A 16,678-nucleotide genomic window follows, 5' to 3' on the forward strand; every position below is an offset into this window, starting at 1 on the left:
GGGGGGGGGGGGGGGGGGGGCACAGTTGGAAGAAGGGTGTCGACACAACTCGATGTTATCACGTGTAAACAGTGTGCAGTGTAAAAAGCATTACAATTCATACATATGTTCAGCTTTAAGTAAAGATTATACACAACATACATCATAGGAACATTCTAGGCAAAAACAGAGTATTACATCAAGAATACCAATCTACATGCCGATGTAAGATCTGTGTTATGCAACTCTTTTTTCTCCAAATTCCAAAGCATTCCTAATGATTCATGTCAAACTACCCATGTTAGACACATCGACTGGGACTAGCATATATCACCATTGTCGAAAATCCGAGAGTTTATGGAATACCACTTCTCGCCACAAGAGTGTTGGTGTATTTGTGTGGGGTTGGCGGGAGAGGCACGGTGTGATTCTCACACACATAGGGGGCTTTGTTTCAGGGATAAGACACACAACGCGATCGAGTGATTATATCGTTCACAGGCCCCCAAAATAAACAGCATGTCGACAAATTGTAACCTGATATTTATAAAGTCTGTGTATGGTTTTCCTCAGCGCTGCCTGCCCCGGTGGATGTCGTGGTGGCGGTGGTGGCGATGTTGGCGCCCGACGCCCCTGGGTTATGCTTGTAGGGACGACTGGGGATGATCTTATGTTGGTCTAAACCGCGACACCGTCTTTGTTAAATGTCTCTTTAAACACATATTCAACACCCACTTCGTATTTTTTTATATTTATTATTTATTCTTGGTTGACTGTAATGACGAAGAGAAGGATATATTTCACATAACTCGACGAATCTGCATTTCGCTTCAAGGACACTGTCGGGTCAGCATTCCGGATGGGCGATCGAAAAGGTTATAAATGGTTTCTTTGTTTCCAAATATTTTAGCAGAGGTATGAACATGACATAAGAAAGTAAGGTTTGAGATGGGCTTCGCTACATTCGTAATTATGTATCCCCATCTTTAAAGTTCAATTAACACTTTGACATAATTGTGTCAAGAGTGTATTCTCATTCGGCACCGACAATTTGATATTCTTTTTGGGGGCGGTGGGGGGGGGGGGGGGGGGGGTAGAGGGGGGGGGGGGGTAGAGGTATTTTATATCGAGACTAGATATGTTTCAGCTACAGATTCTAAGCCAGATATTTCGTACATTAAATCTATGAACAGAAACATATTTTTTTTTATAAAACCACCTTGCAGTGTAACATGCAATATTTACAAAATATTACAATGTAAGTTTTGTGACAATTTTCGTTTCGATAACATCCCTTATTAAAGTTATTCGCATGAGCGGAGTTGTCATAATACAACACTACTGTAGTCATAAAATTTATTTTGCATATTTACTGTTATACTTCGTCTCTTTGATGTTTGTTTCGTTGTTGTTTGTTCCACACATGCTATGATATCATGCCATGTTCTCTCTGCACTATCTGGAGGAAGTTAGGAATGTCTGTCAGCTTTAATGTTCCATAAACATTACTAAATTGCTGTTTTAAAAATTATTTAACAGATAAATTAGTAAATTTAAACTCATTGCACTACGACACACAGCCTCTTACTGTGTCGACGGTATAATCAGACCCTGAAAGGAATACAAATGTGTCAGAGTGGCCTGACGTGTCATCATCATGCTTACGAAACTCCATACTTGTCCGTTGTGTAAACACTTGCGGTTGTGTTCTAAAGAAATTTATTTTACAACTTATTAGCCTATAAACCTACACATATAACCCATTTAGGTCACAATGATAAAAACAGTTTCATAACCAAAGCTTTCAACGCCGGGTGATCGGGCGATACCATCAAACCCGAGGTCTGATTTATTGTTGATTGTTTATAATATGATTGACGTTGTATATAACACTTACCCACTTCACTAACGCTTGGTGTCGAGTTCCCTCAGCTGACGGAGGGGGGCTCTGGGGTGGTGCGGGGGTTCTGGGGGTTGCTGATAACGTCGGGGTCGGGAAGATCAGAGAAAAATTTAGCAAGAAAACATCGAAGAATTGACAAATGTTAAACAGATATGGTAAGAAGCTGTGCCGAAGTGCAGATTTTGATGTTGTTTGTTTGATTTGCTTAGATAAGTACATTTTAATGAAACTACAGACATAGGTTTGTGGAGCATAGTTTGAAATACGTCAAGCTAACTCAATTATTTAACAGCGCACAGCAAGTTCCAGCGTTCCACTGGCAACAACAACGAGGGCAGGGAGGCCCGTCTGTGTTACGCAACACTACAGCAGGGATCTGCGGACGATTGAATCGGAACGATATACACGTAGGATTGTGACCAGATTTGATCAAGGCAGAGACCATATGAACTCTGATCAAGGTATGCTGAAGATATATCGATGTCATGTCTAGAAGCTTGAACATGGCGTTTTTACAGATTATATACATCAGAATATACAAGGACCAGACCAATTCCCACACCGTGCGTGCATTTTGTCACCCAACTTGTTACCTCCCTTGTCCCTCCACCCTGAAACCGACTCTATATCTTCACCCTAGCTATCCACATAAGATGCAAAATAGATAAGATAGGATGAAGTTTATTAACGCGACACAAAGTGTACATAAAAAACAAAGCAATATAAAAATACAATGTAAAACCACTTCCCCGTCATTACTGGCTCAGGGGACACGACAAAATCGTTAAAATACAATTTTATAAAACAATTATTTTGAAAAACTATTACCGTTTTAAACAAAAGGCTTTAATAAAAGAATAGTTTAATAATAATGCAATGCTCTCTTTGAAGATGTGAATACTAATATTCACACATGTCGATAGGGGGGGCTTTCTTCGTCTCACCTAGACTGTTCTCCATGAAACCCTCACTTCGGCTGCTTCACTGAAAATTCAATCTAAATTTCGAGCTGTGGACATAATCAAATTTTATTTAGTTTAACAAAATTTAAATCCAATTTACCAGGACTGCCATTTAGTGTTGATCGTGTCCCCCCTTTAAATGTCTCCCACACGGAGAAACGCATCTGAGAAAGTTGTCTGTTGGTAACAATCAGCGCTACAATTTACTGTTATTGATAAACACGAGCATGTCAGCTGTTGATGCCCATATGTACAATACACACTGGCTGGCCCTGATATTAGAGCTCCCGGATGAAACTATAAAAGTGATGGATTATTCAATATCGGAGACATTAGCTGGCACAGTACACTGCCACCCATTGGGACGATGCGCGACAGCCTTTGATGTATACGTACATTTACAAAATAGACTTTTATAGGAACAGGCAATTGCGTAGGCGGAAATTGTATCAATCTAAGCATAATACCTATCAATACTTTTACACCAAGGAAGCAAATCATGTGTTATATACTCGCGTCGCTGAGTGTGGATGCACATAAGGCGGGTGTACGTGGTGAACTGCTGACGGCGATACGAAGCGCCTTTAGAGAGTAAATGGCCTGTGACAGACTAACGATGTGTCTGGATTATGGCCAATGTTGTGATGTCTATAACGTGTATTGGTCGGGGGCAGGCCGCACAGGTGCGCGCTGTTCACTGTTACGAGCGTCTGCGTTATCCAATCAGTTTTCTCGGGTTACGCTGACAGAAATAGTTTGTAAACTTTACTACCTAAGTGAATGTTCACTGTCCACTCAGACACTAACATGTTAGTAGAGTTTACTAATCAGTAAGTATTATTTTTCACTAGGTGGCATATCGTCACTAACTATAAACTGTTAAGTAGTAATCAGATATGCTTTCATTGTCAGCTTATTGTATGAGAGAAATACTATTAATATACAGCAGCAACACATTTATGTACACAAATATTTTCATACCTCGGTGGGATTCGAACCTGCAACCTCTTGATTTGTAGTCCGTCACGCTACCACCTGTGCTAGAATTCTACAGCCACAATCATGGCAGTGGCACTAAATATGGTACGGACATTGTGTACCAGAGCGGCAATCAAATCCGGACTATGTATGTGACAAACAAAGGCACTGCCTACTGGGCTAGCCAGATGCCCTGTCACTGTCGGTACGATGCAGGGTCCCCGGTCATCTGCAATCATTCAAGTTGATGTATGCAGCCATCTTCCCAAGGGCGTTAACTGACTTTAAAAGACTCGTTTATTTAAAGCGCCGTTATATAGCTGGAATATTTCTGGGTGCGTCGTTATACAACAAACAAACATGCATTCAAACCTGACCATGGTCCATGGGACATTCGTGACGAATGGGCCATGGGTGAAACCTGCTCATTGTTCCATGCAGGTACGCATAGCGAATCCTTTCACTATAGTTGGCACTGGAACTATGTGAAGAGCTTTGGGAAACTTGACAGTCGGAACACTGCCCTCAGCCGTTGAAACGCACAACAATTAATATCTTGGATTCGAACGGAGGACAATCAGATATATACTACTGCACGGCCAAAAGGGGCGCAACTGGGTGAGTGAGTGAGGACTGTTTTGGTCCGAAGTCAATAATATCCCAACTATATCAGAGCTACCTATATAATATTTAGTCACTGACTCACTCACGTGTCTGGACCAGACTCGGTTATTTACAGACCGCCGTCATATAGCTGTATTATTGCTGAATGCGGCGTCAAACTAACATAGAGTCTGTCTGGTCCAGACTCGATTATTTACAGACCGGCGTCATATAGCTGGAATACTGCTGAGTGCGGCGTTAAACAACAAACAAACAAACAAACGTACACTCACGAATGAGACCTAAGGTCCCCGAATATGCGATATTGTATATATAATGTTCCTTAACTTAAGCAAATTCTGTTTAGGGTGTGTCCGAAACACGGTTTTCTTAGATTTGGAATTCTAATTGACAATCAATCTCACACACATGGTACAGATTTCTTGGGCGATTTGATAACACTCACGTATGCATGAAATAAAGAGCTGTTTAAAACAAAAGAAAGCTAATATTTAATGTAGCATAGCAACACATAAAAAACGCGCGCACAGACACGGCGGCTGTCTGCAGGAGAGAGTCAGGTGTTGGCGTCGAGGTAATGATGCTCTATACGAGAAGGGCGTGCCTGACGCTGCCACAGCCAAATATCATAATGATGTTGTGTGTAATGTGGGGAAACAGAACAGGGTGTACAACGGTGACGTCACCCCTGGAAATTCCTCGCCGGAGCTGGGACATCTTAGCGCTAAGAAGATCGTTCGACATACTTAGACAATCGTAGCGCTAAGTCGCTTTGTGGAACAAGCCCAGGGTCAACAAAGCGATCTTAGCGCTAAGGCGACCGTAACCGACATACTTAAACACATTTACGACAATCGTAGTCCCGTTCCACCAATCTCAGCGCTACGACTATCATTAGTACATGTTAAAGTATGAGTTACGATAATCTCAGCGCTACGACTGCTTTGTGGATTAGTGCCCTGATCCTACGGGCTCATTCAGTAGATTTATGATTATTGTATATGATCCAGTGTATTATATCCCTTTTCTGTTATGATTAATATCCTGGTCTTAGCTCTGTCCGGTTAAGGGGGCACGGGTGGCCCCGTCGTCTAAGAGGTCGCGATTCGCTGTGCAGAGTTGCGTCCCTAAGGCACGCCAGGAACCTATGATTGTGGGTTTGAATCCCGGTTGGCCCCGATTATGTTTCTAGGTTTGTCAGCACCATACCCGTGCTCGTGGGTTTCACCGAGGTGGTAAACGTCTGAGACCTGCATCACTTCGGGCTTTCCTCCCACATTAAGCTGACACGCCGTGATATAACTGGACTGCTGTTAAAAGCGGCGTTAAACCCAACTCACTCACTGTCCGGTTAACGAAGGACACGACACTTTAAATTAGCCGCCCAATCACATCACGCTACCCTCTCCTGACTGAAACATGCAGCGATAACATGACCAGAACACGACTGACCTTGTTCCTGCCTTAATATTCACGACATCAATTGTAGCTAATGGCATTTAAACAGTCTTCTTTTTTGAATACATATATCGCGAGTTTGCGCATATGAGACCGCCATTTTGAATTTGAATGTGACTAAGACGTTTTCAGAAGAAGCATTTTGATCGGCTGTTCATTATGAATGCTGAATGCGGCGTTAAACAACAAAAACAAAAAACAAAAAAACAAACAAAGCATACTGATCCATTGACCCGGATAACGTAATGCGTTTATATAATTACAGTTGCAAAACTGTATTAAGGTACTCTCAATCTCTGCAAAAGTAACCTTACAAAACGGAAACAATATGGCTGCTCCCGAGGAGATTCAGCTATCTTATTGTGTTCAGTGTAATGTTGTAGAGGGCTGAGTGCTGACAATAATATGTATGTTACTGACTCTGTGCCGAAAGAACACACGTCTTTAACTTCCCCGCTAGACATCGCTGTTCCCAATGCACCAATTTCACTGTCACCTTTAAAAGTCCGAATACGACTTGTCGTAAATATCTGATTGCGATTGCCATAAAGCGTCTGAGTTCCTGATTAAAGTGTGATGACGTAATTGCGCCGCAAGACGGCGAGAGAGATCAAGACAAACACTACAGTGGAATAATTAATCAACGGACTGTAATGAACCTCCATCTGATGTGTAAATAATTGATAGTAAATACTTGATTGCCTTAGTGCATAGAAATAAAACAAAAAAACCGACAACGTTTGAGCAGGGTCTTAATGGACGCACAGCATATTTCTGAACTGTAAGAGGACAAATACTTATACCACATAATATTAAAGGGGATTGTTCTGATCTTCTTCATTTGCTTTAATGCAGAAAACAGTTTTTTTGGTAAAAACCCATATTCTTAATGGTTCACACGGAAATAGGTCGAATTAACAATTTTCCGACTTAACGAATCGTTGGTACAGAGATATCTCCGTCCCAAATGACGTCCCAGTCATTATAGGGCTGAAACAATAGTATGTTAACTCACGACTATTCTTCCCAACAGTGATGGTGTGGAAGCCCAGTTTACAGACAGAAGAGTAAGTGGGTTTTAACGCCACGTTTCGGCTTTTCCCATCTTCCTGAGGCAAGGGAGTTAACTGACTATGAAAGTCCAGTTTCCACCCTTGCCGAACTAGGCTGGAATTCCTTGGCTCGACCGTAGCGCCACCAGTGGTCATTACGAGTTATGTTCCTTCCAAGCCTCTCCTATGGACCAATCAGATTCCACCTCTCGTATCACTTGCATTTGTTTCAAACAAAATGGTGGCGCCCAGTCAAAACGATCTAATTGATAATCAAGATCTATATTGTGATAAAACGGGTCTTACATAGCGAAGTGCATCAAATCACGTGAGCACCTTGATTAAAAACATGCAAAGACTTGGAAAATATCTGTTGACAACGAGTTGGCGGGTGCACATGCTTTGCAAATCCTGCAATCGACAGAAATCTGCACGACATTTTACAAACCGGATTTCGATTTCGGTGCGCGATTTTGATTGGACTATGCATAGACTCGTTAGCCCAGCCAAAATGTAACTCCATAATACCAGCCTAGTTCGGCAAGGGTGGAAACTGGACTTTTATAGTCAGTTAACTCACTTGCCTCGGGAAGATGGCTTTTCCAGATTCAAGCTATTATTGTTTCTTTGTTGTTTAGCGACGCACTCAGCAATATTCCAGCTATATGACGGCGGTATATAAATAATCGAGTCTGGACGGGACAGTCCCGTGATTTATATCATGAGCCTCGATCCACGCAATTGGGATACGATGACATGCATAAACCAAATCTTTGTCGCCTCTTACGACATAGTCGACTTTTACTCCAGCTATTAAACTCCGGGGACAACAGAAATTGGCTTCACACTCTGTATCCGTGTGAAAATCGAACCCGGGCCTTCGGCGTGCCGAGCGAACCCTTTAACCAGTAGGCCATCTCTTCCGACCCTGCGGACTGAGGAGGTTCAGAGTACAGGGTCCCATTGTTTCAGTATAAATATGTTACCATTCTGACGATCTCAAGATACACGATGCAGTGTTTCAGGAGTTTGTCACAGGTTGGGAGGCCGATATTAATCCTGCCCAAATGCCATTTAAACTCGAAAATTTAACGATCTCCTTATCAGTTTATAAATGTTTTACAAAAAGTACAATAAAAATTCATTTAATATTCATATAACAAATTATGTATGTATTTTTTAAATTTGAAATCTACCTCAGGGGCTAGATTATGTCATTAAAGCATTCAACACATGGAACCACCGTCCATAGACTAACACTCAGTCTTCCTCTGTTGTTTTTAGAAGGGAAGGGTGGCCCAGTCGTCTAAGGTGCCGCAATTAGTTGCTTAGCGTAACGTCCCCTGAGCACGCCAGAAACCTATGATTGTAGGTTTGTCAGCACCATACGCGTATTGGTGGGTTTCACCAAAATGATAAACGTCTGAGACCTGCATCACTTCAGATTTTCCTCCGACTATAAGCTGACACGCAGTGATAAAACTGGAATATTGTAAAAAGCGGCGTTATACCCACTCCCTAACTGTTGTTTTCAAAGACTTGGTTTAGTTTGTTCCAGACTTGCCTTGAATTTTTGTAAAAGATAATTTTAAAAACATATTTACATAAATTCCACAGTCATGGCCGGGACTGCACCACTCAGCCCGTCTACACTTCCTGGTATTGGAAGTAAAAACGGAAAACGAAAACAGCATTATCTCCCCTGATCCGACCGTCTTTGTTTCTTGTTGTCATAGTGACAGTTTCATAGGAAAGGTAAAATGGCTGTTTTTTGTGTATTACTGACTGGGCGAAGGTATAGCCTTTTGACACGCCGCTGTGATATAGCTGGCGTAAAACAACATTCACTCACTCACTTTATCAGTTCAGTTAATTACAAAATCTGGTCAGAAGCATTGATTGATTGATTGAATGAGTGAGTGTGTTCGGGTTTTACGCCGCTTCTAGCAACCACTGAATGACCATCGAGAATAAGGACTTTGTTCTTTGTACCCATGGGCCCTTCATCTATACTCCCCTATACAACTTCGGCCCTTCATCCATGCTCCCCTTTATCACTCCGGCCATTCATCTATACTCCCCTATATCACTCCGGCCCTTCATCTATACTCCCCTATATCACTCCGGCCATTCATCTATACTCCCCTATATCACTCCGGCCCTTCATCTATACTCCCTTATATCACTCCGGCCCTTCATCTATGCTACCCTATATCACTCCGGCCATTCATCTATACTCCCCTATATCACTCCGGCCATTCATCTATACTCCCCTATATCACTCCGGCCCTTCATCTATACTCCTCTATATCACTCCGGCCCTTCATCTATGCTACCCTATATCACTCCGGCCCTTCATCTATACTCCCATATATCACTCCGGCCCTTCATCTATACTCCCCTATATCACTCCGGCCCTTCATCTATACTCCCCTATATCACTCCGGCCCTTCATCTATGCTACCCTATATCACTCCGGCCCTTCATCTATGCTCCCTTTATCACTCCGGCCCTTCATCTATGCTCCCCTATATCACTCCGGCCCTTCATGTATGCTCCCCATATCACCAAGCTCTACATCTATGCTCCCCATATCACCAAGCTCTACATCTATGCTCCCCCATATCACCAAGCTCTACATCTATGCTCACCATATCACCAAGCTCTACATCTATGCTCACCATATCACCAAGCTCTTCATCTATGCTTGACATATCACAAAGCGCCACATCTATGCTCCCCATATCACAAAGCTCTACATCTATGCTCCCCCATATCACCAAGCTCTACATCTATGCTCCCCATATCACCAAGCTCTTCATCTATGCTCCCCCTATCACCAATCTCTACATCTATGCTCCCCTATATCACTCCGGCCCTTCATCTATGCTCCCCCATATCACCAATCTCTACATATATGCTCCCCATATTACCAAGCTCTTCATCTATGCTCCCCATATCACCAAGCTCTACATCTATGCTCCCCCTATCACCAAGCTCTACATCTATGCTCCCCCATATCACCAAGCTCTACATCTATGCTCCCCATATCACCAAGCTCTACATCTATGCTCCCCCATATCACCAAGCTCTTCATCTATGCTCCCCCATATCACCAAGCTCTACATCTATGCTCCCCCTATCACCAAGCTCTACATCTATGCTCCCCATATCACCAAGCTCTACATCTATGCTCCCCCTATCACCAAGCTCTACATCTATGCTCCCCCATATCACCAGGCTCTTCATCTATGCTCCCCCATATCACCAAGCTCTACATCTATGCTCCCCATATCACCAAGCTCTTCATCTATGCTCCCCATATCACCAAGCCCTACATCTATGCTCCCCATATCACCAAGCTCTACATCTATGCTCCCCATATCACCAAGCCCTACATCTATGCTCCCCATATCACCAAGCTCTACATCTATGTTCCCCATATCACCAAGCGCCACATCTATGCTCCCCATATCACCAAGCTCTACATCTGTGCTCTCCCATATCACCAAGCTCTACATCTATGCTCCCCATATCACCAAGCTCTACATCTATGCTCCCCCTATCACCAAGCTCTACATCTATGCTCCCCCATATCACCAATCTCTACATCTATGCTCACCATATCACCAAGCTCTACATCTATGCTCCCCATATCACCAAGTTCTTCATCTATGCTCCCCATATCACAAAGCGCCACATCTATGCTCCCCATATCACCAAGCTCTACATCTGTGCTCTCCCATATCACCAAGCTCTACATCTATGCTCCCCATATCACCAAGCTCTACATCTATGTTCCCCCTATCACCAAGCTCTACATCTATGCTCCCCCATATCACCAAGCTCTACATCTATGCTCCCCATATCACCAAGCTCTACATCTATGCTCCCCCATATCACCAAGCTCTACATCTATGCTCCCCATATCACCAAGCTCTACATCTATGCTCCCCATATCACCAAGCTCTACATCTATGCTCCCCATATCACCAAGCTCTACATCTATGCTCCCCCATATCACCAAGCTCTACATCTATGCTCCCCATATCACCAAGCTCTACATCTATGCTCCCCCATATCACCAAGCTCTACATCTATGCTCCCCCATATCACCAAGCTCTACATCTATGCTCACCATATCACACCAGCTCCACATCTATGCTCCCCATATCACCAAGCTCTACATCGATCTATGCTCCCCATATCACCAAGCTCTACATCTATGCTCCCCCATATCACCAAGCTCTACATCTATGTTCCCCCATATCACCAAGCTCTACATCTATGCTCACCATATCACACCAGCTCCACATCTATGCTCCCCATATCACCAAGCTCTACATCTATGCTCCCCCTATCACCAAGCTCTACATCTATGCTCCCCCATATCACCAAGCGCCACATCTATGCTCCCCCATATCACCAAGCGCCACATCTATGCTCCCCCCATATCACCAACCTCTTCATCTATGCTCCCCCATATCACCAAGCTCTACATCTATGCTCCCCATATCACCAAGCGCCACATCTATGCTCCCCATATCACAAAGCGCCACATCTATGCTCCCCATATCACCAAGCTCTACATCTATGCTCCCCATATCACCAAGCTCTACATCTATGCTCCCCATAGCACCAAACTCTACATCTATGCTCCCCATATCACCAAGCTCTACATCTATGCTCCCCATATCACCAAGCCCTACATCTATGCTCCCCATATCACCAAGCTCTACATCTACGTTCCCCATATCACCAAGCGCCACATCTATGCTCCCCATATCACCAAGCTCTACATCTGTGCTCTCCCATATCACCAAGCTCTACATCTATGCTCCCCCTATCACCAAGCTCTACATCTATGCTCCCCCATATCACCAGGCTCTTCATCTATGCTCCCCCATATCACCAAGCTCTACATCTATGCTCCCCATATCACCAAGCTCTTCATCTATGCTCCCCATATCACCAAGCCCTACATCTATGCTCCCCATATCACCAAGCTCTACATCTATGCTCCCCCTATCACCAAGCCCTACATCTATGCTCCCCATATCACCAAGCTCTACATCTATGTTCCCCATATCACCAAGCCCACATCTATGCTCCCCATATCACCAAGCTCTACATCTGTGCTCTCCCATATCACCAAGCTCTACATCTATGCTCCCCATATCACCAAGCTCTACATCTATGCTCCCCCTATCACCAAGCTCTACATCTATGCTCCCCCATATCACCAATCTCTACATCTATGCTCACCATATCACCAAGCTCTACATCTATGCTCCCCATATCACCAAGTTCTTCATCTATGCTCCCCATATCACAAAGCGCCACATCTATGCTCCCCATATCACCAAGCTCTACATCTATGCTCCCCATATCACCAAGCTCTACATCTATGCTCCCCATATCACCAAGCTCTACATCTATGCTCCCCATATCACCAAGCTCTACATCTATGCTCCCCCATATCACCAAGCTCTACATCTATGCTCCCCATATCACCAAGCTCTACATCTATGCTCTCCCATATCACCAAGCTCTACATCTATGCTCCCCATATCACCAAGCTCTACATCTATGTTCCCCCTATCACCAAGCTCTACATCTATGCTCCCCCATATCACCAAGCTCTACATCTATGCTCCCCCTATCACCAAGCTCTACATCTATGCTCCCCCATATCACCAAGCTCTACATCTATGCTCCCCATATCACCAAGCTCTACATCTATGCTCCCCATATCACCAAGCTCTACATCTATGCTCCCCATATCACCAAGCTCTACATCTATGCTCCCCCATATCACCAAGCTCTACATCTATGCTCCCCATATCACCAAGCTCTACATCTATGCTCCCCCATATCACCAAGCTCTACATCTATGCTCCCCCATATCACCAAGCTCTACATCTATGCTCCCCATATCACACCAGCTCCACATCTATGCTCCCCATATCACCAAGCTCTACATCGATCTATGCTCCCCATATCACCAAGCTCTACATGTATGCTCCCCCATATCACCAAGCTCTACATCTATGTTCCCCCATATCACCAAGCTCTACATCTATGCTCACCATATCACACCAGCTCCACATCTATGCTCCCCATATCACCAAGCTCTACATCTATGCTCCCCCTATCACCAAGCTCTACATCTATGCTCCCCCATATCACCAAGCGCCACATCTATGCTCCCCCATATCACCAAGCGCCACATCTATGCTCCCCCCATATCACCAACCTCTTCATCTATGCTCCCCCATATCACCAAGCTCTACATCTATGCTCCCCATATCACCAAGCGCCACATCTATGCTCCCCATATCACAAAGCGCCACATCTATGCTCCCCATATCACCAAGCTCTACATCTATGCTCCCCATATCACCAAGCTCTACATCTATGCTCCCCATAGCACCAAGCTCTACATCTATGCTCCCCATATCACCAAGCTCTACATCTATGCTCTCCATATCACAAAGCTCTACATCTATGCTCCCCCTATCACCAAGCTCTACATCTATGCTCCCCATATCACCAAGCTCTACTTCTATGCTCCCCATATCACCAATCTCTACATCTATGCTCCCCCCTATCACCAAGCTCTACATCTATGCTCCCCATATCACCAAGCTCTACATCTATGCTTCCCTACATCTCACTTTGACAATGTGGCCCCTGTTTTTGTATCGAATCTCACCTTGACAATGTGGTCCCCATTTTTGTATCGAATCTCACCTTGACAATGTGGTCCCCGTTTTTGTATCCAACCTCACCATGACAATGTGGCCCCTGTTTTTGTATCGAATCTCACCTTGACAATATGGCCCCCGTTTTTGTATCGAATCTCACGATGACAATGTGGCCCCCGTTTTTGTATCGAACCTCACTTTGACAATGTGGCCCCCATTTTTGTATCGAACCTCACCTTGACAATGTGGCCCCCGTTTTTGTATCGATTCTCACCTTGACAATGTGGCCCCCGTTTTTGTATCGAATCTCACCTTGACAATGTGGCCCCCGTTTTTGTATCGAATCTCACTTGGACAACTCGACTAGGAACGCGCGAGGAATGCAGATATATACAGTTGTAAGTGTATTTTTATGAACGGTCGTTTACGTCTAATTTCCACGGACGTTGCAGGGAAACAATACACGTCTTTATTGTCCATGTCGATATGCGTCAAGATGACAGGTTCCTTGTTGAAGAATGTACACACCAAAGAGTCACCGTTGAAACGCTGACACGGTAACGTACTGCGCATGTCACAAACAGTAGCACGTGCCATCGGTCACGGGGTATTGGTCAGCAATAAAGACTTGTCCGTGGCTCATTCATCACCACGTGGGGATCGAGAATACGGAGGCAGTGTGTCGGCCCCAGGGAGGGGCGACATGCTCGTCAGCTCTGAGGAAAAACCTGACGAAACATGACGGGACTGGCGGAACGGAAAATGGACAAGAAGATCAAAATATCTTGACAGAATATGGAAAAAAGTAGGTCTCGCTACCTACATGTTTGTGGGATCCTTCGCAGATACAGGTGACACAGCATGAGGTCGTTACTCCATGTTCTAGAGGTCACACGCACTTAAAATCACCGCGACCTCATATACGCTGAACGCCGGCAACCGTCCACGCAAAGACGTATATAGTGTATATATATATATATATATATATACGTCTTTAGTCCACGTTACTACCCTATTCAATTTCTTGGTGGGGTCTTGAAGTCCACCCACCCACAATCTCTCCATGTGGTACCAAACAACTTAATTCTTTTTCACAACACATTTTTTTTTCAAAATGGTCGTTTCCTAAAACGAGTCAGTGTATCGAGTACATTAATGTTAGAGAGATTCAGTCATATCACGTTGAGGGACATCCTCGTTTGTCAATGGTATTTTATCGTCATTATGTTATGGAAAATACCCTCGTCCCCTCGCTGCCATAACAAGTGGAGGCACGTGGCCCAGTTTTCTAAGGCGCACAATTCGCTGTGCAGAGTTGCGTCTCTCGAGCACGCCAGAAACCTATGATTGGGGGTTCAAGTCCCGGTTAACCCCGAATATGTTTCTAGGTTTGTAAGAGGGGCAGTCGGGTATCCTAGAGATTAAAGCGTTAACACGACACTCCGAAGACCCGGGTTCGATTCCCGACATGGGTACAGTGTGTGAAGCCCATTTCTGGTGTCCCCCGCCGTGATATTGCTGGAATATTGCTAAAAGCGGCGTAAAACCATACTCACTCACTCACTAGGTTGGTCAGCACCATACCTGTGCGTTTCACCAAAGTGGCAAACGTCTAAGACCTGCATCATTTCGGGTTTTCCTCCTACATCAAGCTGTCCCCGTGATATAACTAGAATACTGTTCAAAGTTGCGTAAAACCCAACTCACTCACTCATAAAATAGTTGTTTCAGACATTCCAACGCACGTGAATATATTTGACTCAAGACGAAGACATGTGAGGTTTCGGAACCACAGTGTTACCCCTCCCTCACTCGACCATCCCCCCTCCCCCTCTAGCGTGGTACGGGGGGTGGGGGGGGGTGGTGGGGGTGGTGGTGGGGGGGGCGGTGCAGATGATTTACTTGCCACCCCGTCACGCACTTGTTGACAGATGAAGAAGGAGAAGACTCAGCGAGGGAAGTACTTGTCCTATTGTACCAGCTCCCATCACTCATCCCTTTCCGTGAACGACAGCGCGCCCCGACACGCCGCTGTGTGGTGTGATGAAGTTTACAACCTGTGAACCCCGACACACGAACACGTACATGCGCGTGTACACCCCACTCTATATCAGTCTTATACGCACCCCCCACCCAACACTCTAGCACCCTCAGAGCTAATGTACATCTCATACGTACGCATCCTTATATCACATTCACACATATGTTTATGATACATACACAGTAGAGAATAGTCTTCAGTAGCCAATGTTTGACGTAAGAGGCGACTATACTTACAGTAAGAGCGACTAACAGGATCGGGTGGTCAGGCTCGCTGATTTTGTTGGTGCGTGACATCGCATCCCAACTGCCTAGATCAATGCTCATGATGTCAATCACTGGATTGTCTGGTCCAGACTCGATTATTTCCAGACCCCCATCACACAGCTGTGATATTGCTGAGTGCGGCGTTAAACAACAAGCATACAGACAAACAAACAAACACGAACGCACGCACGCGCGCACCCCTATCCATCTACCAAAAACAGGCACGCATACATAACATACACGCGCATATCCACCCTTACATAACGTACTCACACCTTCACCCCCTTACATCACATACATACACAAACCCCCCCCCTCTCTCTCTCTCTCTCTCTCTCTCTCTCTCTCTCTCTCTCTCTCTCTCTCTCTCTCTCTCTCTCTCTCTCTCTATGAGATTGGGTTCCAGTATTCTCCGTGAATTCGCAGATGTCAGTCAGATCATCTTAACCCGCAGCGTCACCGACGACGACACCAACGTCTCTCCATCACCGCCTCCAATTACTTTGTTTCATGTCAGTGTCTCGAGACGTACATCGCTATAGTAGGAACAACAGAATAGCAGATACTACAAATTGGCAGTTTCACTAACCAGACTGATACAATTGCGACAAATAGTATATTCAGACCTTCATGTAGTCTTTCCGTGGCTTAAATCTGCCATAGATTTGCAGGCAGTCTTTGAGAATGGCCGATACGTATGATTTTATC

The sequence above is a fragment of the Haliotis cracherodii genome, unplaced genomic scaffold (genome assembly GCF_022045235.1).
Source record: "Haliotis cracherodii isolate W230 unplaced genomic scaffold, xgHalCrac1.p SCAF_8, whole genome shotgun sequence".
NCBI classification, from domain to species: Eukaryota; Metazoa; Mollusca; class Gastropoda; order Lepetellida; family Haliotidae; genus Haliotis; species Haliotis cracherodii.